Here is a 27,571-nt window from a genome sequence, read left to right as displayed (position 1 = left end):
GGCCAGATGCGGTGGCTCATGCCTGTAATCCCAACACTTTGGGAGACCAAGGCAGGTGGATCACTGAGATTAGAAGTTCAAGACCAGCCTGGGCCACATGGTGAAACTGTCTCTACTAAAAATACAAAATTAGTTGGGTGTGGCGCACACCTGTAATCCCAGTACTTTAGGAGACTGAAGCAGGCACATCACCTAAGGTTAGAGGTTCAAGACCAGCCTGGCCAACATACTGAAACCCCGTCTCTACTACAAATACAAAAATTAGCTGGGCATGGTGGCATACATCTGTAGTCTCCGCTACTCAGGAGGCTAAGGCAGGAGAATCACTTGAACTTGGGAGGCAGAGGTTGCAATGAGTTGAGATCACACCATTGTATTCCAGCCTGGGAGACAGAGCAAGACTCCGTCTCAAAAAAAGAAACAAAAAGACAGGGACAAAAATGAGCTGGGTGTAGTGGCTCACCCCTTGGTCCCAGCTACTCAGGAGGCTGAGGCAGGAAGATCACTTGAGTCAGGAAAGTGGAGGTTGCAGTGAGCCAAGATTGTGCCACTGCATTCCAGCCTGAGCAAGACCCTGTCTTAAAATTAAAAAAAAGTTATCTACTGTGGCCAAATATATTTAGGTACATTGTAGGCATTCAAGAAATATTTAATGAATATGTATGCATATGTGTACACGTTTGTGTATATACGTGTATGTATATGTGTGTGTGTACATGTATACATATGTTTATTGGGCAGATAGCCAAAAGAACAGCTGAAGGTGACTGAGGTTTCTAGCCAAAGTGTTGTCTCAGTGAAATTAAGGCCATTTATAAAAAAGAAAGAATAATACTGACAATGGGCTAGTTTGGAAGCAGAGAATAAATTCATTTTGGACGTGTTGGTTTTGAAGTAGCAACTGAAGAGGCAGTAGAATATGAACGAAAGAAAGTAACAGAACTGGAGTTCAGAAAAGAGAACATCTCCATAGAGGTGACTGTTAAAACCACAAAAGCAACTGTGATCACAAAGGGAAAGAACACAGAACCCAAGGGCTAAAGATGGTGGTCAGTGCAACCAAACCTCTTTCACATGATGGCACCCACATAATGCTATTATTTCTACCCTGGACACCAGGGTAGAAACAGACAGACAGAACTACTCATGGGCAAAGAGAAAAGGACCCATGGGCTTCCACTGCCCTAAACCCACTGGTTGTCATATAATTCAGAGGATTAATTAACAAGACCCACAACCCATTCACAGCACCCATACCACAGGAGCCCTTCTTCAGTAAACACCATCCTACAAAAGGCTGAAGAAAGGTAAACTATTAAAATTCCCTGATAGTAAGCAAATCTGGATGTGGGATACTCTAAGAAAACTGGGTTGACTCCCCTCCCCTTAGAAAAGGAGCACCATAAAAAAGGATAACTTAGATTAAAAGAGACTCAAAGCATATAACAATCAAATACTATGCATAAAATACTTGACTAAATTGTGGTTCAAATAAAAATAGCTATAAAAGTTTACTTGTGGGACACCTGGGGAAATTTAAATATGAACCAGAATTTATATAGTATTATTATGATATGGCTAATTTTATTTTTTAATTTTTATTAACTGTCAAATATAGGATAATGGTATGGTAATACAAGCAAATGTTCTTATTCTTAGGAGATATAGGTTCAAGTATTTGGGGTTGACATGTAATGACAACTGCAAATTAATTTCAGATTGTTCAAATACATCAAAAACCATTCATATATACATAGAGAGATAAAGCACTTACAGAAAGATAATAACAACTGAATCTAGGCATTCAAGGCCGCTGAATGTAGGAGTTCACTGTTCTAAAGTAAACTTTTCTGCTTTTACAAACCTTTTCTTAATAAAAAAATTGAAGAGAGAAATAACTAATAAGCAGCAGTTAGAGTTAAAGAAAAGGCCAAGTGTGGTGGCTCACATCTGTAATCCCAGCACTTTAGGAGGCCAAGGTGGGAGAATTGCTTGAGGCCAGGAGTTCTGAGACCAGTCTGGGCAATGTGGCAAGACCCCATCTCTAAAAAAGTTTTAAAATTGGCTGCGCATGGTGGTGCTCGCCTGTGGGCTCAGCTACCCAGGACGTTGAGGTGGGGGACCACTTGAGCCCAAGAGGCTGAGGCTGCAGTGAGTCATGTTTGTGCTACCACACTCCAGCCCGAGCTACAGAGCAAGACCCTGTCCCCCACCTCCCCGCAACACAAAGGAGTTAAAGAGAAAAACAATGAAAAACAATAAGAAAAGGGTGTACAGAAGCAAAGAAACAAGCATTAAAGGGTAGGTGGGCAAAAGTGTCAAATGTAGAAGCAAGGTCAAATAGGAGAGGACGGAAAAGAGCTCATCGAATTTAACAGTTAATGACATTTGTGAGAGCATCACTAGCAGAGCAAGTGCTTTGTTTAATACTCTCTCAAGATCTTACCATACTTTATTATAATTACTTAGAACTGATTCATTTCCCTTACCCCATCCCCAAATGAGGAAGGAGACTATCTTGCTCATTTCTGTATATTCTCTAGGAGTTAACTAAGTATTTTGCAAACAGTAGGAATTAAACATGTTACCAAAATAAACTTGTTCATTAGTCTTGGTCATTTTAAAAAATATTTTCACTGTAATAAGAAAATCCAGAAAACTGTCTTTTAATGATACTCCAAGGATAAAAATATATATATTCTGAAAAATAAAATTAAAATGACAGTGATGATCAAATATCAGTATTTTTATTGTAAAAGTAATTATATCTAGAAATTCACCTAAAAGCAAGTATCTCCCTCTGGAGGGAAGGAGAAAAATATAAATATTTTGCCATTCTTAAATCCCACACTGTCAGATTCGATAGAGCTAGATCATCAGATTAGACAGTACTGAATCAACAATCTGCTCCCCTTAGGTGCATTTTAAGATTTAAGTCTTCATGAAATCATCTCAGATATAAATATCAATGAAAACTAAATACTCAAAAAAAAATGATAAAATGAGGGGTCAGGTGTAATGGCTCATGCCTGTAATCCTAGCACTTAGGGAGGCCATGGCAGAAGGATCACTTGAGCCAACCAGGAGTTTGAGACCAGCCTGGTCAACGTAGCAAGACCCTGTCTCTACAAAAACTAAAAAAATATTTTAAAAATTAACCAGGCATAGTAGCACATGCCTGTAGTCCCAGCTACTCAGGAGGCTGCAGCAGTAGGATCACTTGAGCCTGGGAGTTCAAAGTTGCAGTGAGCTATGATCATACCACTGCACTCTAGCCCAGGAGTTCAAGGCCAACCTGGGCATTATAGCAAAGCCCATCTCTAAAAAATAAATAAGTAAGTAAAATACTAACACTGGAAATAATTTTATGTCCTTCTTTATGCTTATCTATACTTTCCTGATTTTTCTATAATGAATATTAACTACTTGTATAATAATCATTTTCTTTTACAAGTTTCCATATAAATTGACCTGAATTTGTCTGTATGAAAGCTCAGGTTAATTTGACCTCATTAAATAATCCAATTCATAGAAATGTCAACCCAAGACCAAATTCTAGTCACTAAAAAGCTGAAAAACAAGAAGTTAGGAAAAGAAAGCTGCTGCCAAAGCAGAATAAACACCAACAATAATGAACCAATCAACTGGGAACTTATGGAAGGCAACAGCATTTTTCCATTTATCATTAAATCAACCTTAAAACAAAAAGTAATACTGTCCAATACAACACATTTACAATAAGATTTATAGTAATAGTTACACTTATATGGTACTTACTATATGGCAGGGACCGATTGAAAGCCTCAACTAGGCCAGGCGCGGTGCATCACACTTGTAATCTCAGCACTTTGGGAGGCTGAGGCAGGCAGATCACTTGAGTCCAGAAATTCAAGACTAGCCTGGCCAACATAGCAAAAGCCCCTCTCTACTAAAAATACAAAAATTAGCCAGGCATGGTGGCACGTGCCTATAGTCCCAGCTACTCAGGAAGCTGAGGCACAAGAATCACTTGAACCTGAGAGGTGGAAGGTGGAGTTTGCAGAGAGCCAAGATTGTGCTACTGCATTCCAGCCTGGGCCACAGAGCAAGGCTCTGTCTCAAAAAAAAAAAAAAAAAAAAAAAAAAAGCCTCAATATATTAACTCTTTTAGGCTGGGCACAGTGGCTCACACCTGTTAATTCCAAAACTTTGGGAGGCTGAGGCGGGAGGATTACTTGGGCCCAAGAGTTCAAGACTAGCCTGGGCAACATAGTGAGACCCTGTCACTACAAAAAAATACAAAAATGAGTTGGGCATGGTGGCACTTGCCTGTAGTCCCAGTGACTCGGGAGGCTGAGGTGGGAGAATAGCTTGAACTAAAAGGTCAAGACTGCAGTGAGCCACGATCACATCACTGCACTCCAGCCTGGGCAACAGGGCGAGACCTCTTCTCAAAGCAAACAAAACTTCTAATTCCTACAACATGTTATGAAGCAGGTACTATTAACCATCCTCATTATACAGATGAGGACACTGAAAGCAAGTAGATTAAGTAACTCACTCTATATCACAAAGCTCATTAAGTGGCAGATCCACAATTCACACTTAAATAGTCTGGCTACAGAGTCTGTGCTTTAACTGCTATAGTGATTATTTCCCCTCTCAGAAGGGGAATATGCCAATCCAGTCTCACAGGCAAGACAGCACGATACATCTGAAGTTCAGTAAGGCTGGTTTCAAGTAGGGGAAAGCAAGTTAAAGCTGGAGAAGCAAGAAGGGCCAGATGAAGCAGAACAAGTAGGAACACAGGTAAGTATTTTAAGCAATCTGGGTTGGTGCTTTCATTTGTTTTTTGATAAGGGGGTTCTCATTTTGTTGCTCAAGCTGATCTCGAATATCTTCGCTCAAGTCATCCTCCTGCCTCAGCCTCCAGAGTAGCAGGGACCACAGATACATGCCACCCTGCCCAGCACACAATCTGTGTTTTTTGTAGTCTGAAGGTGTGACGATAGCACAGGCAACTAGTTAAGAGGCCTTTGCAATAATTTAAATGAGAGGTGGCTATCGTCTAAATTAGGATAGTAGCAGAGGGAATAAAAAGAAGTGGATGGATCTCACAGGTAATCAGGAAACAGTGTCAACAGAACATGTGGTGAAGAAACAAGAGAAAGAACTGCACGAACTTGATTCCCAGTGTCCAGCTCAGGCAATGGGTGATGGTGGTACCATTCACTGAGTTCAGAAGAGCAGATTGGGCAAGTTTTAAATAAGTTGAAGTTGAGAAGACTGTGGTATTGTCTAAACCAAGAAGTCCAAAAGGCGTCTGGACACACGTATGGTTTACAAAGGAGATGTGGACTAGAGACAGAGATGTGAAAGTATTTAGAAATTGAAGTTGTGAGACTAGGAAAAGACAGAACCCTGAAAAACATCATTTAAGGATGTTTTTCATTTAAATTTCATTTAAGGATGGATGCTCAGTGGTTTAACAATTATTTTACTTTACTTTTGTCTTTCCAACTAACTGCCAAGTTCATTGAAAGCAATGATGCCTCCTACAAGCCTCTGTAACTCTGCAGCTTTTCACATATTAATGGGTATTTGTAAGGTACTTAACCAACTGAGATATGGGGAAGGGATAAATAAAATACACTTGACACTAGGAGAATCCTTTTCTTAGGATTCCTCTGATCTTCCATTTTCCCCCCTGGCCTTTGCTCCCTCAATTACTGCTGCCCTGACTGTGCTAATCCAATGGAAAAAGATGAATTTGGGGACTGATAACTCAGGAGTTATGCAAAAGTTCTGTGATCTACTTTCTCATACACTGTTGGGAACAAGCCCCCCAAAATCTGGCCATAAACTGACCCCAAAACTGGCCATAAACAAAATCTCTGCAGCACTATGACATGTTCATGATGGCCAAACACCTGTCCCACCCAGAGCAGAAAACTGCTTAAAGGCATTCTTAAGCCACAAACAACAGCATGAGTGATCTGTGCCTTAAGGACATGCCCCTGCTGCAGTTAACTAGCCCAACCTATTCCTTTAATTCGGCCTATCCCTTCATTTCCCATAAGGGATACTTTTAGTTAATTTAACATCTGTAGAAACAATGCTAATGACTGGCTTGTTGTTAATAAACACATAGGTAAATCTCTGCTTGGGGCTCTCAGCTCTGAAGGTTGTGAGACCCCCGATTTACCACTTCACACCTCTATATTTCTGTGTGTGTGTCTTTAATTCCTCTAGCACCACTGGGTTAGGGTCTCCCCAACCGAGCTGATCTCGGCAAATGGCATCCATCATGGGGGCTTGAATCCAGGTCGAAGGGTCGCCGGAGCAACGGATGGAGAACATGGAACTAGCTGGAGGACACCCAAGTACTCTTAAAGCAATCCCCATGGTGAGTAAGAAGGGGAGCTCAGAAGTGTCAGGGTAACAATGGGACAAGTGTGGGCTGTGGTTCATTCCACCTTGGAACTTTTTCACACTGATGAGGAGGAGGAAGGAGAGTGTAATGAAGTAACAGAAGAGGTTACAGACCAGGTTTATTTGCCAGCTAAAGCTAAAGCAGCAAAGGAGGGAGAAGTTCATCCCTACCCTTCTGCACCCCCTCATTATTATTTTGAAGAAAAAGACCCTCCAGATCTTTCTTTTCCAGAGGACACTGGGCGAAAAGTAGTTGCCCCACTGACTGTTCGAGCAGCACCTCAAGCGACTGCTGTTATTTCTATTCAGGCAGGAATTCAGCAAGCTAGATGAGAGGGTGATTTAGAAGCTTGGCAGTTCCCTGTTAGAATACACGCCCCAGATCAACAGGGAAATATTATAGCAACATTTGAGCCTTTTCCTTTTAAATTACTCAAAGAATTTAAACAAGCTATAAATCAGTATGGACCAGGTTCTCCTTTTGTAACAGGATTGTTAAAGAATATTGCTGTTTCCAGTCAGATGATTCCTTCTGACTGGGACGCTCTTACTCAAGCTTGTCTAACTCCTGCTCAGTTCTTACAATTTAAAACTTAGTGGGCAGATGAAGCTCCCATTCAGGCTGCTCGCAATGCCCAGGCCCAACCTCAAATTAATATAACTGCAGACCAACTTTTGGGGGCTGGCGGCTGGGCTGGTTTAGATGCACAAGTGGTCATGCAGGATGATGCCATAGAACCGCTTAAAGGAGTGTGCATTAGAGCTTGGGAAAAAATCGCTTCAAGTGGAGAACAATACCCTTCCTTTAGTGCTGTAAAGCAGGGACCCAAAGAACCATACATTGATTTTATAGCTCGGTTACAGGAGTCTCTTAAAAAGATGATTGTAGATTTGGCTGCTCAGGATATAGTGTTGCAGTTATTAGCTTTTGACAATGCTAATCCCGATTGCCAGGCTGCTCTGTGACCTATCTGAGGGAAAGCACATTTAGTTGATTATATCAAGGCTTGTGATGGTATTGGAGGTAATCTGCATAAAACTACTCTGCTAGCACAGGCAATGGTAGGACTGAGAATGGATAAAGAAAATACTCCGTTTCCTAGAGCTTGTTTTAACCGTGGGAAGCATGGTCATACTAAAAAAGAATGTAGAAAAAAATCAGCGAGTCAGGCTGCCAGATAGGGGAAAAAAGAAAACTACTGAGCCTGAAATAGGTCCAAAATGTAAAAAAGAAAAACATTGGGCTAATCAGTGTCACTCTAAGTTTGATAAAGATGGGAACCCAATTTCAGGACACGCCATGAGGGTCTCGTCCCGGGCCCCATTCTAAACCGGGGCATTTCCAGCTCAGGTCATTCCCTCACTCCTGTACAATGTCTGTCCCCCACCATAGCCGATAGTGCCGCAGTAGATTTATGCTGCATAAAAGCTGTGAGCCTTTGGCCTGGGGAACCCCCATAAAAGATACCAATAGGAGTCTGTGGACCCTTGCCAGCGGGGACAATAGGATTACTTTTAGGAAGGTCTACTTTAAGTTTAAAAGGGGTACAAATACATACAGGAGTCATTGATTCAGATTACAATAGGGAAATTCAAATTGTTATATCGACTTCTGTTCCCTGGAAAGCAGAGCCAGGAGAGTACATAGCACAGCTCCTGATTGTGCTATATGTGGGAATGGGAAAAAGTGAAATTAAATGAACAGGAGGATTTGGAAGCACAAATAAACAAGGAAAAGCAGCTTATTGGGTATATCAAATTACGGATAAATGTCCTACCTGTGAAATAACTATTCAGGGAAAGAAATTTAAAGGTTTGGTAGATACAGGAGTGGACATTACAGTCATTTCTCTACAGCACTGGCCATCTGTGTGGCCAATTCAACCTGCTCAATTTAACATAGTTGGAGTTGGTAAAGCCCCTGAAGTATATCAAAGTAGCTATATTTTGCATTGTGAGGGGGCCCAATGGACAATCTGGGACTATCCAACCAATTATAACTTCTGTACCTATAAATTTATAGGGAAGAGATTTATTACAACAATGGGAAGCACAAGTTCTAATTCCAGAACAATTATACAGCCCTCAAAGTCAATATATGATGCATGAAATGGGGTATGTCCCTGGTATGGGACTAGAAAAAAATTTGCAAGCTTTGAAAGCACTGCTTCAAACAGAAAGACAGAGTTCCCACCAAAGATCAGGAAATAATTTTTGATGGCGGCCATTGTTAAGCCTCCAGAACCTACACCTTTAAAATGACAGATCAGCCAATTTGGACAGAACAATGACCGCTAAGTAAAGAGAAACTGGAGGCTTTAGAGAAATTAGTGACTGAACAATTAGAAAATGGGCACATAGCTCCAACATTTTCCCTTGGAATTCTCCAGTTTTCCTAATTAAGAAAAAACTAGGTAAATGGAGAATGTTAACTGACTTAAGAGCCATCAATTCAGTTATACAACCTATGGGAGCATTACAGCCAGGATTGCCTTCTCCTGGTATAATTCCAAAACATTGGCCTTTAATAGTCATAGATTTAAAAGACTGTTTCTTTACTATTCCCTTAGCTGAGCAAGACTGAATGGTTTGCATTTATAATTCCTGTGGTAAACAACCTGCAGCCTGCTAAGCGTTTTCACTGTTTCACAGATGGGTCTAGTAATGGTAAAGCTTCTTATTCTGGATTGAAAACTAAAGTTTTCCAGACGCCCTATACTTCAGCTCAAAAAGCGGAGCTTGCAGCGGTAAATGAGGTATTGACTGCTTTTGATATGCCTATTAATGTGATTTCTGATTCTTCATACGTGGTTCATTCCGCACAGTTAATTGAAAATGCTCAGTTACGATTTCATACAGATAAACAACTGATGACTTTATTTAACCAACTGCAAACAGCAGTTAGGAGTAGAATGCATTCTTTTTACATCACTCACATTAGGGCTCATACACCTCTTCCAGGACCTTTGACTGAAGGGAATCAAATGGCTGATCACCTAGTTGCTAATGCAATATCTAATGCTAGATATTCACAATTTAACCCATGTTAATGCCTCTGGTCTCCAATGCAGATACGACATTACCTGGAAAGAAGTTAAAGCTATTATCCAGTGATGCCCAACTTGCCAAATGGTACATTCCTCATCAAGTTAATCCTCGAGGATTGGAACCTAACTCTCTTTGGCAAATGGATGTCACACATACTCCCTCATTTGGGAGACTAGCTTACGTACATGTATGTGTGGACATCTTTTCTCACTTTGTCTGGGCTACATGCCAATCAGGCGAGTCTTCTGCCTGTGTTAAACGTCACCTTTTGCAATGTTTTGCGGTGATGGGCATTCCAGCTTCTATTAAAACAGATAATGCCCCAGACTATGCTAGCCAAGCTCTAGCTACATTTTTCTCTATGTGGAAATATTAAACACATTACTGGTATCCCATACAATTCTCAAGGACAAGCCATAGTGGAAAGAATGAATCTCTCCCTAAAACAGCAGTTGCAAAAGCAGAAAGGGGGAGAGAGAGAATATGGAATACCACAGATACAACTGAATCTAGCATTATTAACTTTAAATTTTTTGAGCCTGCCCAAAGGCCAGATGTTATCAGCAGCTGAACAGTATCTACAGAAACCAGCTGCAAAGACAGAAGCAGAACAATTGGTTTGGTGGAGAGATCCGATAACAAAAAGTTAGGAAATAGGTAAAATAATAACTTGGGGTAGAAGTTATGCTTGTGTTTCTCCAGGCCAAAATCAACAGTCGATTTGGATACCATCAAGACACCTGAAACCTTGTCATGAGCCAGATGCCAAGTAAGAGATTCCGGGAGGATTCCAAGGATTCCCACTTGCAGCCATGTTGAGACTGACACTGAGGAGGACTCCAACTGTCACAAGCAACACCCGTTGAACACAGCCACCCACCTGGGGACAGATCAAGAAGCTGTCACAGATGGCGGAAGAAAACCTGAGGAAAGTGGGACAACCAGTCACAACAAGTAATTTAATGGTAGCTATGATAGCAGTTATCACCATTGCTGTGAGTATTCCTTCAACAAAGGCTGACACAGAAAACAATTATACTTACGGGGCATATTTATCAGTCTCGGTTGGCAATAATGCCTGGATGTAATCACTCCATGACTCAGTTACATACGCTTTCTGATCTCAGTATTTACCATAATAAATTTGTTCCTATAATTGAGGCATACAGCCCTCAAAAACCTACTTGTAAACAAAACTGAACCTGGCCAGAAAAAAATGAACATACTTGTTTAAGAAGATTGCACTGCAGAATAGGAAGAGGTGCTGCACAACGATTCCTATGGAATCATTATTAACTGGTCTCCTAAGGGGATGCTTAGCTTAAATTGCACCTCTCAGTCCGTGTGTCACAGCCACACTATGTTCAGATGATCTGAACGAAATGGTCAGATGGTAGAAATGATAAGAAGTGCGGCAAGAGTTCCTGTTATCTGGAACCATGGTGGTATAGTGGCACCTCAACCTCAAATGATATGGCCTGCTGTAGGGGCTAAACACAAGGATTTGTGGAAACTATTAATAGCTCTTAATAAGATCAAAATTTGGGAAAGAATAAAAGAGCATCTATAAGGACACTCTACAAACTTGTCTTTGAATATTGCAAAATTAGAGAACAAATATTTAAAGCATCCCAGGCACACCTGACCTTAATGCCAGGAACTGGGGTGCTTGAAGGAGCTGCAGACAAATTAGCAGCTAGTAACCTGTTAAAATGGATAAAAACACTTGGAAGCTCTGTAATTTCAATGATGATTGTGCTTTTAATCTGTGTTATTTGTCTTTGTATAGTTTGCAGATGTGGATCCTGACTCTTGCAAGAAGTAGCTCACCATGACAAAGCTGCCTTTGCTTTTATTGATTTGTTAATCAAAGAAGGGGGACATGTTGGGAACAAACCCCCCAAAATCTGGCCATAAACTGACCCCAAAACTGGCCATAAACAAAATATCTGCAGCACTATGACATGTTCATGACGGCCATAATGCCCACGCTGCAAGGTTGTGGGTTTACTGGAATGAGGGCAAGGAACACCTGGCCCAACCAGGGCAGAAAACTGCTTAAAGGCATTCTTAAGCTACAAACAATAGCATGAGCGATCTGTGCCTTAAGGACATGCTCCCGCTGCAGTTAACTAACCCAACCTATTCCTTTAATTGGGCCCATCCCTTCGTTTCTCATAAAGGATACTTTTAGTTAATTTAATATCTGTAGAAACAATGCTAATGACTGGCTTGCTGTTAATAAACATGTAGGTAAATCTCTGTTCGGGGCTCTCAGCTCTGAAGGCTGTGAGACCCCTGATTTCCCACTTCACACCTCTATATTTCTGTGTGTGTGTCTTTAATTACTCTAGCGCCACTGGGTTAGGGTGTCCCCGACCAAGGTGGTCTTGGCAATACCCAATACCCCATAAGCAAATTAGGGAAAAATTATTTTGTTTAAGAGAAAAATGGAGAAGGGTCCTTATTTAAAATAAAAGACAAAATTTGTTCTAGTGTATTTTATTGCTATCGTAGAAATTTGTATATTGTCAACCACAAAATATTCACTGTTTTTGGCCCTCAGTCTTCTCACTGACTGATCTCCCGGATCTCTCTTTCCTCCTATTCTTCTTATCAGATAAGATTAAGCTTTCCAGAAATTTTGTGAACACCCAAGCCTGAGATCAAAGCTCTCTTCTCTGCATTCGCCAAGCATGTGTATGCACTATACAAGTAGCATTCATCATATACCACTTCGTATGGTAGCTTTTCCATAGTGTGTGATATAAATAACTTGGGCTATGGACTCATATACCTCATATATCTATCCCATGAAGTCACACAGTGAATAGGTTACTTATACCCTCATATTATCAGTTTTTGCATCTGTAAATTAAGAATATTTACCTTATTCAACAGCTTTGAAGATAAATGAGATAAAGGAGAATACATAAAGTACCTAGCACAGTGTCTAGCACCTATTATAGGCTCATTAAATGTCAATTCCTCCAACAAAATTGTAAACCTTTTAGGGACTATGGAAAAAGTTCACACACAGACATTTCAATTAGAATACTTAGGAAGAGATACAGAAGTATGAGTTTCTGGCAAATACATATCAGTAAAAACGGAACACAGCACTTGAAATTAACATTTCTTATATGAATAATAAGTTTCCAGAGAGGATGTATCATTATCATGTGTATCTTTTTAGCCAATGTAATACCTTGGAGCTAACAATCAAATATTTGACGAATTGATTAACTGATTAGATGACTGATTTCACTGGCTATCTGCCTTTTCAAATAAGATAGAGGTTTACAGTAAGAGTCTAGAATTAGGTTTTACATTCAACAAATAGTTATGTGCACTGTGGTACATATTGGGCACTACAAAGCTTGCAACAATATGCTGAGGTATAGTCTTTGCCCTCCAGAAGTTCAGAGTAGAGAAACTAAAGAAAATAGAAGGTATTATATATTAAAACTGCCTGAATCCCATCATCTAAAATACTTTTATGACCATCCATTTAATCCCATTTTCTCATGAAAGTTAAGGCAAAGTGAAGGAATGCAGGGGAGGAGCATGGAGTCCTCCTACGATCTGATATAAGCAGTACCTGACGTTTTTTATACTACCAAATAGGATAATCTATTGAGATTATTATAACTCATGGAGAGAAATTAAATGGTTCCCCCTAACATCAGGAACAAAGCAAAGATGTCTGCTCTCACCACTCTTATTTTATTTCTGAGATGGAGTTTCGCTCCTGTTGCCCAGGCTGGAGTGCAATGGCGCAATCTCAGCTTACTGCAACCTCCACCTCCAGAATTCAAGCGATTCTCCTGCCTCAGTCTCCCAAGTAGCTGGGATTACAGGCATGAGACACTGCACCCAACTAATTTTGTATTTTTAGTAGAGAAGGGGTTTCTCCATGTTGGTCAGGCTGGTCTCAAACTCCCAATCTCAGGTGATCCGTCCACCTCAGCCTCCCAAAGTGCTGGGATTACAGGCATAAGCCGCCATGCCCAGGCTGCTCTCACTGCTCTTAATCAACATAGACTGCAAGTCTTAGCTAATATAAGACAAGAAAAGGAAATAAGAGGTATACAGATTGGAAAGGAAAAAATAAAACTTTGTTCACAGATGACATAATTGTCTGTGAAGAAAATCCCAAAGAATCAACAAAAAAAGACTCCTGGAACTAATAAACAATTTTTTTTTTTTTTTTTTTTTTTTTTTTTTGAGATGGAGTCTTGCTCTGTGGCCCAGGCTGGAGTGCAGTGGCCGGATCTCAGCTCACTGCAAGCTCCACCTCCCGGGTTTACGCCATTCTCCTGCCTCAGCCTCCGGAGTAGCTGGGACTACAGGCGCCCGCCACCTCGCCCGGCTAGTTTTTTGTACTTTTTAGTAGAGACGGGGTTTCACCGTGTTAGCCAGGATGGTCTTGATCTCCTGACCTTGTGATCCACCCGTCTCGGCCTCCCAAAGTGCTGGGATTACAGGCTTGAGCCATCGCGCCCGGCCTAATAAACAATTATAGCAAGATTGCAGGGTACAAGATTAATATAAAACGTCAATTGTTTTATTATACACCAGCAATAAAAAATTGGAGTTGGAAATTACAAATACAATACCATTCACATTAGCAACCCAAAAAAGAAATATTAAGTACAAATCTAACAAAAGTATAAGATATATATGAGGAAAACTTAAACTACAAAACTGTGATAAAAGAAATCAAAAAAGATCTAAATAAGTGGAGAGATATTCCATATATAAGTTTAAGAAGACTCAATATTGTCAAGAGCTCAATTCTTTCTAACTTAATCTCTAGATACAACATAATCCCAAACAAAATCCCAGCCAATGGCTTTGTGGACACTGACAAACAGGTTCTAAAGCTCATGTGGAAAGACAAAAGACCCAGAATACCAATGCAATATTGAAGGAGAAAAACAAAGTTGGAAGACTGATACTACCCAACTTCCGAGAGTTATTATAAAGCCACAGTAATCAGGACAGTGTGATACTGGTGACAGAAAAGACAAATCAATCAATGGAACAGAATAGAGAGCTCAGAAATAGACTCACACAAATAGACTCAGGTGTTCGTTGACAAAGGAACAAAGAGCAGCAATGGAGAAAGAAGTTGTTTCAACATACTGTGATAGAACAACTGGACGTGTATATGCTAAAAAAAAAAAAAAAGAATCTAGACACAGACCTTACACCCTGCAAAAAAATTAACTCGAAATGGACTGCTGACTTAATAGAAAATGGAAAACTATAAAATTTATAGAGAAGGCCAGGTGCGGTGGCTCACGCCTCCAATACCAGTACTTTGGGAGGCTGAGGCAGGTGGATCACCTGAGGTCAGAAGTTCAAGACTACCCTGGCCGACATGGCAAAACCTCATCTCTACTAAAAATACAAAAATTTGCTGGGCGTGGTGGCGGGCACCTATAATCCCAGCTACTCGGGAGGCTGAGGGAGGAGAATTGGAGAATTGCTTGAACTCAGGAGTCAGTGGTTGCAGTGAGCCTAAAGTGTGCCACCGTACTCCAGACTGAGCGACAGAGCAAGACTCTGTTGCATGCACAAATTAATTAATTAATTAATTAAATATTTTAGGGAATAAAATAGAAGAAAACCTAGATGACCTTGGGTTTACAATGCCTTTTAAATATAATACTAAAACACAATTCATATTTTTTTTTAATTTGAGAAGTGGGACTTGACTAAAATGAAAACCTTAGGCTCTGTGAAAGACATTTTAAAGAAAATAAAAAGAGCCAGGCACGGTGGCTCAGACCTATAATCTCAACACTTTGGAAGGCTGAGGTGGGAGAATTGCTTGAATCTAGGAGTTTGAGACCAGCCTAGGCAACATAGCAGGACCATGTCTCTACAAAAAAATTTAAAAATTTTGACATTTTAGGAAGAAGGATCACTTGAGCCCTGGAGGTTGAGGCTGCAATTAGCTATGATCATGCCACTGCACTCCAGCCTGGGTGACAGAGTAAGACTCCATATCAACAAGAAGAAGAGGAGAGGTCAGACGCAGTGGCTCATACCTGTAATTCCAGCACGTTGGGAGGCCAAGGCGGGTGGATCATGAGGTCAGGAGACTGAGACCATCCTGCCCAACAACATGGTGAAACCCTGTCTCCACTAAAAATACAAAAACTTAGCTGGGCGTGGTGGCACGTGCCTGTAGTCCCAGCTACTCAGGAGGCTGAAACAGGAGAATGGCGTGAACCTGGGAGGCGGAGGCTGCAGTGAGCCAAGATCCCACCACTGCACTCCAGCCTGGTGACAGAGCAAGATTCCATCTCAAAAAAAAAAAAAAAAAAGACGAGGAGGGGAGGGGAAGGGAGAGGAGGAAAGGGAAGGGGAGAATTGAACAATTTAACACCCAAATCCAATTAAAAAATAGATAAATGATCTGAATAGACATTTCTCAAGGAAAGATACACAAATGACCAACAGGTATATGAAAAATGTTCAACATCACTCATTACCAGAGAAATGCAAAACTCCAATGATATATATCATCTCACACCAGTTTAAAATGGCTATTATCAAAAAGAGAAAATAACAAATATTGGCAAGGATGCAGAGAAAGGGGAACTCTTATACACTGTTGGTGAGAATTTAAATTAGTACAGCCATTACGGAAAACAGTATGAACATTCCTCAAAAAACTAAAAATAGAAATATCATATGATCCAGCAATCCCACTACTTGTTATACATCCAAAGTAAAGAGAATCAGTATGTCAAAGAGATAGCTGCTCTCCTATGTTTACTGCAGCACTATTCACAATACTGAAGATAAGGAATCAACCTAAACATCCTTCAAGAGATGAATGGATAAAGAAAATGTGGCGCATATATATTTAATGGAAAATTATTCAGCTGCAAATGAATGAAATCCTGTCATTTGCAGGCCAGGCATGCTGACTCAAACCTGTAATGCCAGCACTTTGGGAGCCCCAGGCAGGCGGATCACTTGACATCAGGGGTGCAGGACCACCCTGGCCAATTTGGTGAAACCCAATCTCTACTAAAAATACAAAAGAAATTATCTGGTTGTGGTGGCGGGCCGCTGTAATCCCAGCTACTCAGGACGCTGAGGCAGGAGAATCCTTTGAAACCAGGAGGCAGAGGTTCCAGTGAGCCCAGATCACACCACTGCCCTCCACCTTGGGCAACAGAGCGAGACTCTGTCTCAAAAAAAAAAAAAAAAGAAAGAAAAAAGAAATCCTGTCATTTGCAGCATCACTGACCCTACAAGGCATTATTTTAAGTAAAATATGCAATGTATAGAAAGACAAATACCACATTTTCACTTATGTTTAGGAGTACAAAAAGTTGATCCTAGCTGAGTGCAATGGCTCATGCCTGTAATCCCAGCACTTCGGAAGGCTGAGGCAAGAAGACTGCTTGAGCCCAGGAGTTCCAGACCAGCCTGGGCAATATAGTGAGACCCTGTCTCTAAGAAAACAAATAAATAAGGCCGGGCATGGTGGCTAGCGCCGGTAATCACAGCACTTTGGGAGGTCAAGGTGGGCAGATCACCAAGGTCAGGAGTTCGAAATCAGCCTGGCCAACATGGTGAAACCTTGTCTCTACTAAAAATACAAAAATAAGCCAGGCATGGTGGTGTGCATCTCTAGTCACTGTTAGGAGGCTGAGACAAGAGAATCGCTTGAACCAGAAGGTGGAGGTTGCAGTGAGCTGAGATTGCACCACTGCACTCCAGCCTGGGTGACAGGCATACATCACCATGTCTGGCTAATTTTTTGTATTTTTAGTAGAGATGGGGTTTCACCAAGTTGGCCAGGCTGATCTCGAACTCCTGACCTCAGATGATCCGTCCTCCTCAGCCTCTCAAAGTGCTGGTATTACTGGCATGAGCCACCACACCCGGCCAAGAAGAGAGACTTTTGAATGCTCCCAACACAAATAAATGGTAAATGTTTGAGGAGATGAATATGCTAATTATCCTGATTTGATCATTACACATCGTATACATGTACTGGAGTATCACATGTACCCCATAAATATGGACAATCATTATACATCAATTAAAAATATTTTTTAAATTTGGGAAGTTGGACTTGAGTAAAACTAAAACTTTTGCTTTGTGAAAGATATTTTTAAGAAGGCAAAAAGACAAGTCATTGACTGGGAGAAATAATTCTCAACTGGTAACAAAATACACCACAGTCAGATTAGCAAAACAAATATAAGAATGCATAATTCAACAGTGATGAAAACAGCCAACTAGCCTGCAAATGTATGAAAGGCTTTAAATTGCTTCCAATCTATTATTGATAAAGAGAAAATATCCTCAAAATAGTCACTGAAAAAAGTAAAATAAAGGCAAAAGGGTTTGGGAAGTAAAATTGTAGCTTACCTCAATAAACAGCCTGAAATTCACCTATCTCTTCTAGTTAAGAAAAATAGCTTCTCTGAATAGGAGGAAGTGAAAGAATAGCGAAACTTGGTTCATTGTAAAATGGTATGCTCCCGTGTTGGGCACACAGTAGAGATTTCACAAATACATACTATCCAACTTCACATAAGGTGTATAGCCTAAAGAGAAGATATAATATGCAGCTACTTTGTATTAGTCTGTTTTTATGCTGCTGATAAAGACATACCCAAGATTGGGAAGAAAAAGAGGTTTAATTGGACTTACAGTTCCACATGGCTGGGGAGGCCTCAGAATCATAGCAGGAGGTAAAAGGCACTTCTTACATGGCGGCGGCAAGAGAAAATGAGAAGGACGCAAAAGCAGAAACCCCTGATAAAACCATCAGATCTCATGAGACTTATGCACTACCACAAGAATAGTATGAGGGAAACTGCTCCCATGATTCAAATTATCTCCCACTGGCTCCATCCCACAACACGTAGGAATTATGGGTATAGAATTCAAGATGAGATTTGGGTGGGGACACAGAGCCAAACCATATCATTCCACTCCTGGCCCCTCCAAATCTCATGTCCTTACATTTCAAAACCAATCATGGCTTCCCAACAGTCCCCCAAAGTCTTAACTCATTTCAGCATTAACCCAAAAGTCCACAGTCCAAAGTCTCATCCAAGACAAGGTAAGTCCCTTCCACCTATGAGCCTGTAAAATCAAAAGCAAACTAGTCACTTCCTAGATACAATGGGGTACAGGAATTGGATAACTGTAGGCCATTCCAAAGGGGAGACATTGGCCAAAACAAAGGGGTTACAGGCCCATGCAAATCCGAAATCCAGTGGAGCAGTCAAATTTTAAAGCTCCAAAATGATCTCCTTTGACTCCAAGTCTCATATCCAGGTCACACTGATGTGAAAGGTGGGTCCCCATGGTCTTGGGCAGCTCCAACCCTCTGGCTTTGCAGAGTATAGCCCCCCTCCTGGCTACTTTCACAGGCTGGTGTTGAGTGTCTGCAGTTTTTCCAGGTGCATGGTGCAAGTTGTCAGTGGATCTACCATTCTGGAGTCTGGAGGTCTTCTCACAGCTCCACTAGCCAGTGTGCCACTAGAGGCTCTGTGTGGAGGTTCCAACCCCACATTTCCCTTCTGCACTGCCCTAGCAGAGGTTCTCCATGAGGGCCTCGCCCCTGCAGCAAACTTTTGCCTGGGCATCCAGCATTTCCATACATCTTCTGAAATCTAGGCAGAGGTTCCCAAACCTCAATTCTTGACTTCTGTGCACCCACAGGCTCAACACCATGTGGAACCTGCCAAGGCTTGGGGCTTCCACCTTCTGAAGCAACAGCCTGAACTGTACCTTGGCCACTTTTAGTCACAGCTGGAGTGGCTGGGATGCAGGGCACCAAGTCCCTAGACTTCAAACAGCACAGGGACCCTTGGCCCAGCCCACAAAACCATTTTCTCCTACGCATCCAGGCCTGTGATGGAAGAGGCTGCCTTTAAGACATCTGACATGCCCTGGAGACATTTTCCCCATTGTCTTGGGAAGTAACATTCTGCTCCTCGTTACTTACGCAAATTTCTACAGTTGGCTCCCATTTTCTGGGTTTTTCTTTTCTATAACATTGTCAGGCTGCAAATTTTCCAACCTTTTATGCTCTGCTTCCCTTGTAAAACTGAATGCCTTTAACAACATCCAAGTCACCTCTCGAATGCTTTGCTGCTTAGAAATTTCTTCTGTCAGATACCCTAAATCATCTCTCTCAAGTTCAAAGTTCCACAAATCTCTAGGGCAGGGGCAAAATGCCACCAGTCTCTTTGCTAAAACATAACAAGAGTCACCTTTGCTCCAGTTCCCAACAAGTTCCTCATCTCCATCTGAGACCACCTCAGCCTGGACCTTGTCCATATCGCTATCAGCATTTTGGGCAAAGCCACTCAACAAGTCTCTAGGAAGTTCCAAACTTTCCCACATTTTCCTGTCTTCTTCTGAGCCCTTCAAACTGTTCCAACCTCTGCCAAAGTCACTTCCACATTTTCAGGTATCTTTTAAGCAGTGCCCCACTCTACTGTTACAAATTTACCATATTAGTCTGTTTTCACGCTGTTGATAAAGACATATCTGAGACTCGAAGAAAAAAGTTTAATTGGACTTACAGTTCCACATGGCTGGGGAGGCCTCAGTATTACAGCGGAAGGCAAAAGGCACTTCTTACATGGCGGCAGCAAGAGAAAATGAGCAGGATCCAAAAGCGGAAACCCCTGATAAAACCATCAGATCTCATGAGACTTATTCACTACCATGAGAGCAGCAGGGGGGAAATCGCCCCCATGATTCAAATTATCTCCCATCAAGTCCCTCCCACAACACGTGGGAATTATGGGAGTACAATTCAAGATGAGGAGATATGGGTGGGGACACAGAGCCAAACCATATCATACTTACTTGATATCTAAACAACTATAATTTCCAGAAGGCCATAAGAAGCCCATTCCTCTGATTCCCATTCAGAATCTATCTAAAAACTAGCCACATTACTAACTTTGTCTAAGAGTACACTGTTAGCTGCTGTAGAACTCTTTAAAAAAAAAAAAACCCCTTCTATTCAAGTATCATATGAAGAAAGTTCATAAATGGTTAAATTTACAGAAAGCAGAAAGTAACATCTATGATATCTGGCACATAAAAGACAAAATGTTGTTTTGTTTTTTTTTAAGGAAGCATTACCCAGGTAAAGTATATATGTCAGAATTTCTGATCTCTAGTCATATCATAAAAAGTGACTCCACCAGGCAGTGGCTCATACTTGTAATCCCAACATTTTGGGAGGCCGAGGCAGGAGGGCTGTTTGAGGCCACAGGTTCCAGACCAGCCTAAGCAATAAAGCAAGACCCTGTCTCTACAAATAACTTAAAAAATCAGTCAGGTGTGGCGGCATGAGCCTGTGGTCCCAGCTACTTGGGAGGCTGAAATGGAAGGATTGCTTGGGCCTGGAAGGTCAAAGCCACAATGAGTTGTGATGGCACCACTGCACTCCAGGCTGGGAAACTGAGTCTCTGTCTCCCCACCCCCCAAAAAAAAAAAGAGAGACTCATTAAGAAGGTCTCCACAGCAGGGCGTGGTGGCGGATGCCTATAATCTTAGCAATTTGGGAGGCTAAGGCAGGCAGATTGCTTGAGCCCAGGGGCTCAAGACCAGCCTGGGCAACATGGGGAAACCCCATCTCTTAAAAAAAGAAAAAAAGGTCTCTATAAAAACATATTTTACAAGTGTGTGGGATGAGAACTAACTGCAGGCAGATCACGAGGTCAAGAGATCGAGACCATTCTGGCCAATATGGTGAAACCCCATCTCTACTAAAAATACAAAAATTAGCTTGGCATGATGGTGCATGTCTGTAGTTCCAGCTACTTGGGAGGCTGAGGTGGGAGAATCACTTGAACCTGGAAGGTGGAGGTTGCAGTGAGCCAAGATCGTACCACTGCACTCCAGCCTGGCAACAGAGGGAGACTCTGTCTCAAAAAAAAAAAAAAAAAAAAAAAGGAAAAGAAAAAAATGTCATCAAGAGACAGGTAACTAGCATATCGGAAACTAACATTTCTGGTGCATGGGACCTATAGCAAGAATGCATATCTTCCAATCATGAGTCATGGATTAGGCTGCCCCTCTCTTGTGAAGCAATTTTTCAGTAAAAGGAGCAGCATATGAATAATGACTTGGACAAGCTCCCAAGAAGAAACCAGAGTCAAGCTAGGTCTGAGAAAATTATACGGTATATAGCATACATTATATTAATGCTGTTTTCCTACTCACTCCTATTTCTTAATGGCAAAGAAGTGAAATTTAGAGTCTTTAGTTCTATCTAAATTTTACTATTTTTTAATGAATTTTAGTAATACTGAATAAAACTGTACAGGTATTACCTTGGTTTTAAATTTTATGAAAGTGAATCATATAATGCATCATTATAAATTACTTAGTGACTACACTTATGAAAAGCTCTCACTTGTCACATACCCACCCCAGCACACACACACAATGACACCAGAAGGCAATACTCTGCTTTACCTTCTGCTGAAAAGTCTGCTACCTCCAACGCTTGAGGTCCATACACGAAGGCCTCCTGGAATCTATGAACACAGCAGAGGCAAAAGGCAGAGAAGTTTATGTAGATTTAAAGTTACACTGCCCAAAACATAAAATGCCAAATGCCTATCACAAGTCTACATATCTGCCAAGGAACTCAGATTTTAGATTTGACAATGAGCATATCAACAATAATACAGGTAACATTCACAATTCATTATATATAATGCAGCTTATTGTATGAAAAGACCAAAAGTTGAGTCTTAACTAATTATATCCTTACCAAAAGAACCAATTTATACTACTGGAAAAACTAATGCAGCAATAAAGTATGAATTTATATACACTGAAAGTAACAATTTAACCTTTTAAATTATGTGAGAGAGCCAATCCATATGCAGTAGTCCCCCCTTATCCATGCAGGATATGTTCCAAGACCCCCAGTAGCTGCCGGAAATCTGGGATAGTACCAGACACCCTACATACACTGATTTTTTATCTAATAACTAAAATGACTACTAAGTGACAGGTAGTATCTATAGCATGGATATACTGGACAAAGGGATGATTCATGTCCCCAAAGGGACAGAGGAGGACAGTGCTGGACAGCACAAGATTTCATCACACTACTCAAAATGGGTACAATTTAAAACATGAAATCTTTATTTATGGAATTTTCCATTTAATATTTTCAGACCACAAGTCAGTAACTAAAACAGCAGAAAGCAAAACCACAGATAAAGGGACTATTATATAAAGAATATAAAACAAATTAAAGGCTGGGCACAGTGGGTCATGCCTATAATTCCATCACTTTGGGAAGCCAAGGCCGGTGGATAGCTTGCACTCAGGAGTTCAAGACCAGCGTGGACAACAGGGCGAAACCCCATCTCTACTAAAAATACAAAAACTAGCTGGACATGGCAGTGCACACCTGTAGTCCCAGCTACTTGGGAGGCTGAGGTGGGAGGATCACCTGAGCCCAGGAGGTTGGGGCTGTAGTGAGTCCTGATCACACTGCTACACTCCAGCCTGGGTGACAGAGCAAGACCCTGTATCAAAAGAAATAAAAAATAGGCTGGACGTGGTGGCTCACACCTGTAATCCCAGCACTTCAGGAGGCCGAGGCAGGCAGATCACAAGGTCAAGAGATCGAGACCATCCTGATCAACATGGTGAAACCCTGTCTCCACTAAAAATACAAAAATTAGCTGGGTGTGGTGGCAGGCGCCTGTAGTCCTAGCTAATCAGGAGACTGAGGCAGGAAAATTGCCTGAACTCCGGAGGCAGAGGTTGCAGTGAGCCAAGATCGCGCCACTGCACTCCAGCCTAGCAACAGGGCGAGACTCCATCTCAAAAAAAAAAAAGAAAAAGAAAAAATAAATTAGGTGGAAAAATATACTTCACAAAATAAAGTATGGCAGGCCCCACAGCTCAAGGTACATTCTCTTCTTAGAACCAGAAATTATTGGGAATATCGGAGAAAAACAATTAAAAACAGACCTAGAAGAGGATAACGTAAAAGAAAAAAGAAGAAAGTAGCACTGTAAAGCTATTCTGGTGGCAAGATTTAATTTAATTCTGGCCGTAATGATGAAATAAGCAAGGTATTACATATGCTAGGCAGCATGGGAGAAACTACCTTGTTCCAATATCATAAAATAAAAATAATCATGAAATATGAAAGGCTTTTCAGAAAACATTCGCATAGAAAAATTAAGGATTTAATCAGGTAAAATATTTAGATCTCAGATTTTATTTCATTCTTTTCCGGAAATAGGGATAGAAGACTACAAAATATAGCTGATATATGAGAAAAATGAATCAGATAAATTTTATCAGCTGTTAAATTTAAAAGAGAGGGGCATATTATCTTTATGGAGTATTTAGAAATCTTTAAAAGCATCATCAAATAATTAGAAAAGAAGGAACAAAGTATTGTCTTAAAACCTGATGACATGTCAAGCAAAAAACAGTATTTTAAAACATTGGCCCTAAAGCCAGGTGACTTGAGTTCAAATCCAAGGTAGCTCATTTAAGTGCTTTGTGACATCAGGCACTTAATCTCTCAGTATAACCTGGGTTGTTCAATGAGGACACCTTCACCATCTCTCAGATTTATATTGAATATCAGTGAAACAAGGTTTTTAAAAATGTTATAAATTATAGAACGCTATTTTATGCAAAAATTTAAGCCAGTGCATTCTATTTAAATTAGTGACTTAACAAAAGTTGTTAACTAAGAACCAGAGAAAATAGCCGGGCACGGCAGCTCATGCCTGTAATCCCAGCACTTTGGGAGGCTGAGGCGCGTGGATCACCTGAGGTCAGGAGTTCAAGAGCAGCCTGGCCAACATGGCAAAAACCCCATCTCTACTAAAAATACAAAAATCAGCTGGGCACAGTGGCACGCACCTGTAATCCCAGCTGCTTGAGAGGCTGAAACAGGTGAATCTCTTGAACCTGGGAGGTGGAGGTTGCAGTGAGCCAAGATTGTGCCATTGCACTCCAGCCTGGGCAACAAGAGCAAAACTCTGTCTCAAAAAAAAAAAAAACAACAACAGAGAAAATATTCCTTGCCCAGCCAAAGAATCTGGGGAGCTGTGTGAGGAAGCCCGAAGCAGCACAGCGAAAGTTTGAGATGGCCAAAAAAGCCTAGAATAGTTAGTTGTCAAAGCTAAATGGCAGCCAGAAGAGCACGGTCCCCAAGAGATGATTATATCAAATTACTAATTTAGCAATATGCCCAGCCTCAGCTGTATCTTCTCTTAATTCCCAAAACAGCCTTCTAGACTGCACCCTCCTCTAAAGCAGTGCTTGTGACATTCTAAGTTAAGTGCATTTGACATACTATGTTGAAACACAGTGACAACTTGAATATTACATATAATCCTGAAAACCAAAGAGATAAATTCCCATCCAATAAAACAATAATAGCAGCAAAGGCTTATATAGAATGTTTGATGTGCCAGGCACAGTTCTAAGAGTTGTACAAGCACTAACTCATTTGGTCTTCACAACTCTGAGATAGGTACTATTATACTTTAAAGATGAAGAAACGAGACAAAGGGAATTTAAGAAACTTGCCCAAAAGCATGCAGCCAGAAGTGGCAAGTCAAACCCAGACCACTCCCAGAAACACGTTCTTAGTCACCACATCATCCAGACTATGAAATTGAAATCATACAAACCGGCATCTATCTATAAGTAAGAAGCCAAACAATTATACATGTTCTTAAGTATTCAATCATCTATATATTCCTCAGCATATGCAACATTTTCTCAGAAAATTCCAATTAAAATGTCGTATAAGATACGTAACAAAATGAGAAATGTGTGATATGAAACTAAAAGAAAGATTAGAACTTTTTCAAAACACAAGGCCTTAAAATTTTAAATCAATATATCCAAATAACAAATAATATTGGTGTAAGAGTAGCAACACTGAGTATTTGTTTTTTAAACTTGCTGCCATTTGGTTACACAACTCACTCAAACATTTTGTAAACTTTAAAATCTCAATACAATAAGATACCACCTCATACCTTATGACGGCTACTATCAAAAAACCAAAAAAGGAAAAACTAAAAAAATATAAAATAACAAGTGTTGGTTAGGATGCAGAAAAACTGGAAGCCTTGTGTACTGTTGGTGGGAGCACAGAATGGTGCAGTTGCTATGGAAAATAGTATAGCGGTTCATCAAAAAAGTAAACACAGAATTACCATATGATCCGGCAGTTCCATTTCTGGGTATGGAGTCAAAAGAACGAAAAGCAGGGATTCAAGGAGATACTTTTATACCCATGTTTGCAGGATGATTATTCACAGTAGCCAAAATGTGGAAGCAATCCAAGCTTCCCTTAACAGATGAGTGGATAAACAATTGGTAGCATATACATATAACAGAATATTAGCCATACAAAGGAGGGAAATTCTGACACATGCTACACGCTTGAAGGCATTATGCTAGGTCAAATAAGCCCTCACAAAAGGACAAACACTATAGATCCCGTGTACATGAGGTAGGTACAGTAGTCAAATTCATAGAGACAGAAAGCAGAATGTGGTTGCCATGGGCTGGGCTTCCGAAGGGGAGAATGGGACTTATTCTTTAATAGGTCCAGAGTTTCAGATTTGTAAGATGAAAGAGGTCTGTGGATGGATGGTGGTGATGGTAGCACAATATGAATGTACTCAATGCCACTGAACTGTATACCTAAAAATAGTTAAGATGGTAAATTTCTTATGTGTATTTTATCACAATTTTTTAAAAAGTAACATGTGCTAAGTATAGAAAATCTAAAAAGGGAATTGCAAAAAGAAAAACAAAATTATTTCATCTCCCAAAAAAATGCTGTAAACTCGTTTAATGTATATTATTATAGAGTTTTTAAAAATCATACTATACTTTTTTAAAAAGGAATTCCTATCAATGTCTTTCTTACAAACATTAATCCTCTTTAGTACTGATTTAATTTTACTAAAAGTTTAATTGGAAGTCTTTTAATTCAAAGGTTAAAATTATTAAAGTATAATTTTTGCCCCACTAAAACAGCTTTGTTATCAAAATAACCACTTGAGTCCTCTAGGTTTCCCAGCAGAATGGCTTTTACTCAGAGTTACCACAGAGTTTCAATTCTTGTATTATTAACCAAACCAGTCTTGTATAAACAATCACATGTATTACTACTTGGGTAAATTGTACTAAATTGTTCTCCCTACCTCCATTATCCGTCCTCTTTGTGGCAAACACTACTGGTTGCCTAGTATACACCCATTCTCCCTTTCTTCCTTAGGAACAGATCATGGTTTTATTCTGGGTGGCATGTATCCAGGTAAAAGTGTACATTTCCCAGCCTTCCTTGCTACTAGGACTGGTCAATAAGCTAGAAGTGGAAGTCATTGGATGAGACACTTCCAAGATAGCTACTTAAACGGAACTTAGCTAGAAGTGTGTCTGTAGCTCAGATATGGTGGATGGCACTCCAGCAGTCATTCTGGACAATAAGGGTAATGGAAGCTGTGCCAAGGGACAGTCAAGCAGACAGAAGGAACTCGGGTCTTTGATGATCCTAGAGTCATCATGCCAAAACTGGACTTCAGTGTGAGAAATATACTTCTATTTTGTTGAGACCACCTGTTTTGTATTGTAGGTGAACCTAAATCTAATATACCCACCTTTACACTGCTGTATCAGTCATCTTTCTAAAATACAAATCAGAATCGTCAAAATCCTTATCTTGGCACACAGGACCTTTCATTATTCCTTCGACCTCTGCTTATATCTGCAGCCTTACCTCCACCCATAAAGAACCAATTACAGGCTTCTAATACCACCCCGCCTTTGCACAGGTATATACACTCTATTTGGAATAAATGCCCTTCCCAAGAGTCTTTCTCCATGTATCCTTCAAGCCTCAGCTCCTCCAAAAAGCTTTCCTGCTGCACTCACCCTATACACAGGTACAAACAACAAACTCATGCACCAAATATGAATGGACAATGTTCCTTTGTGCTTACCTTTCTATGAAACTATAATGTAATGTGGGGATGTTTTGGTCTACCTCTGTCATTAAAGTGAAAGGCCTTGAGGATAGGAA

The 27,571-nt window shown here is 40.6% G+C and overlaps 1 protein-coding gene across 4 annotated transcripts in view; it reads right to left on the bottom strand.

Moving 5' to 3' along the window:
- CDK19 (cyclin dependent kinase 19) overlaps nt 1-27,571 on the bottom strand; it is a 213,432-nt gene that overhangs the window by 151,310 nt on the left and 34,551 nt on the right. For 2 of the 4 annotated variants that reach the window (XM_030929064.1, XM_030929065.1), the window contains exon 2: nt 21,952-22,013. The exons of the other annotated variants lie outside the window; for them this stretch is intronic. The gene's annotated coding sequence lies outside the window, so the exon portion shown is untranslated. The remainder of the gene's footprint in view (nt 1-21,951; nt 22,014-27,571) is intronic. 4 annotated transcript variants of the gene reach the window in all.

Source organism: Rhinopithecus roxellana, chromosome 4 (assembly GCF_007565055.1).
Source record: "Rhinopithecus roxellana isolate Shanxi Qingling chromosome 4, ASM756505v1, whole genome shotgun sequence".
In the NCBI taxonomy this organism is placed as follows: domain Eukaryota; kingdom Metazoa; phylum Chordata; class Mammalia; order Primates; family Cercopithecidae; genus Rhinopithecus; species Rhinopithecus roxellana.
This window is presented reverse-complemented; position numbering and strand designations above follow the sequence as displayed.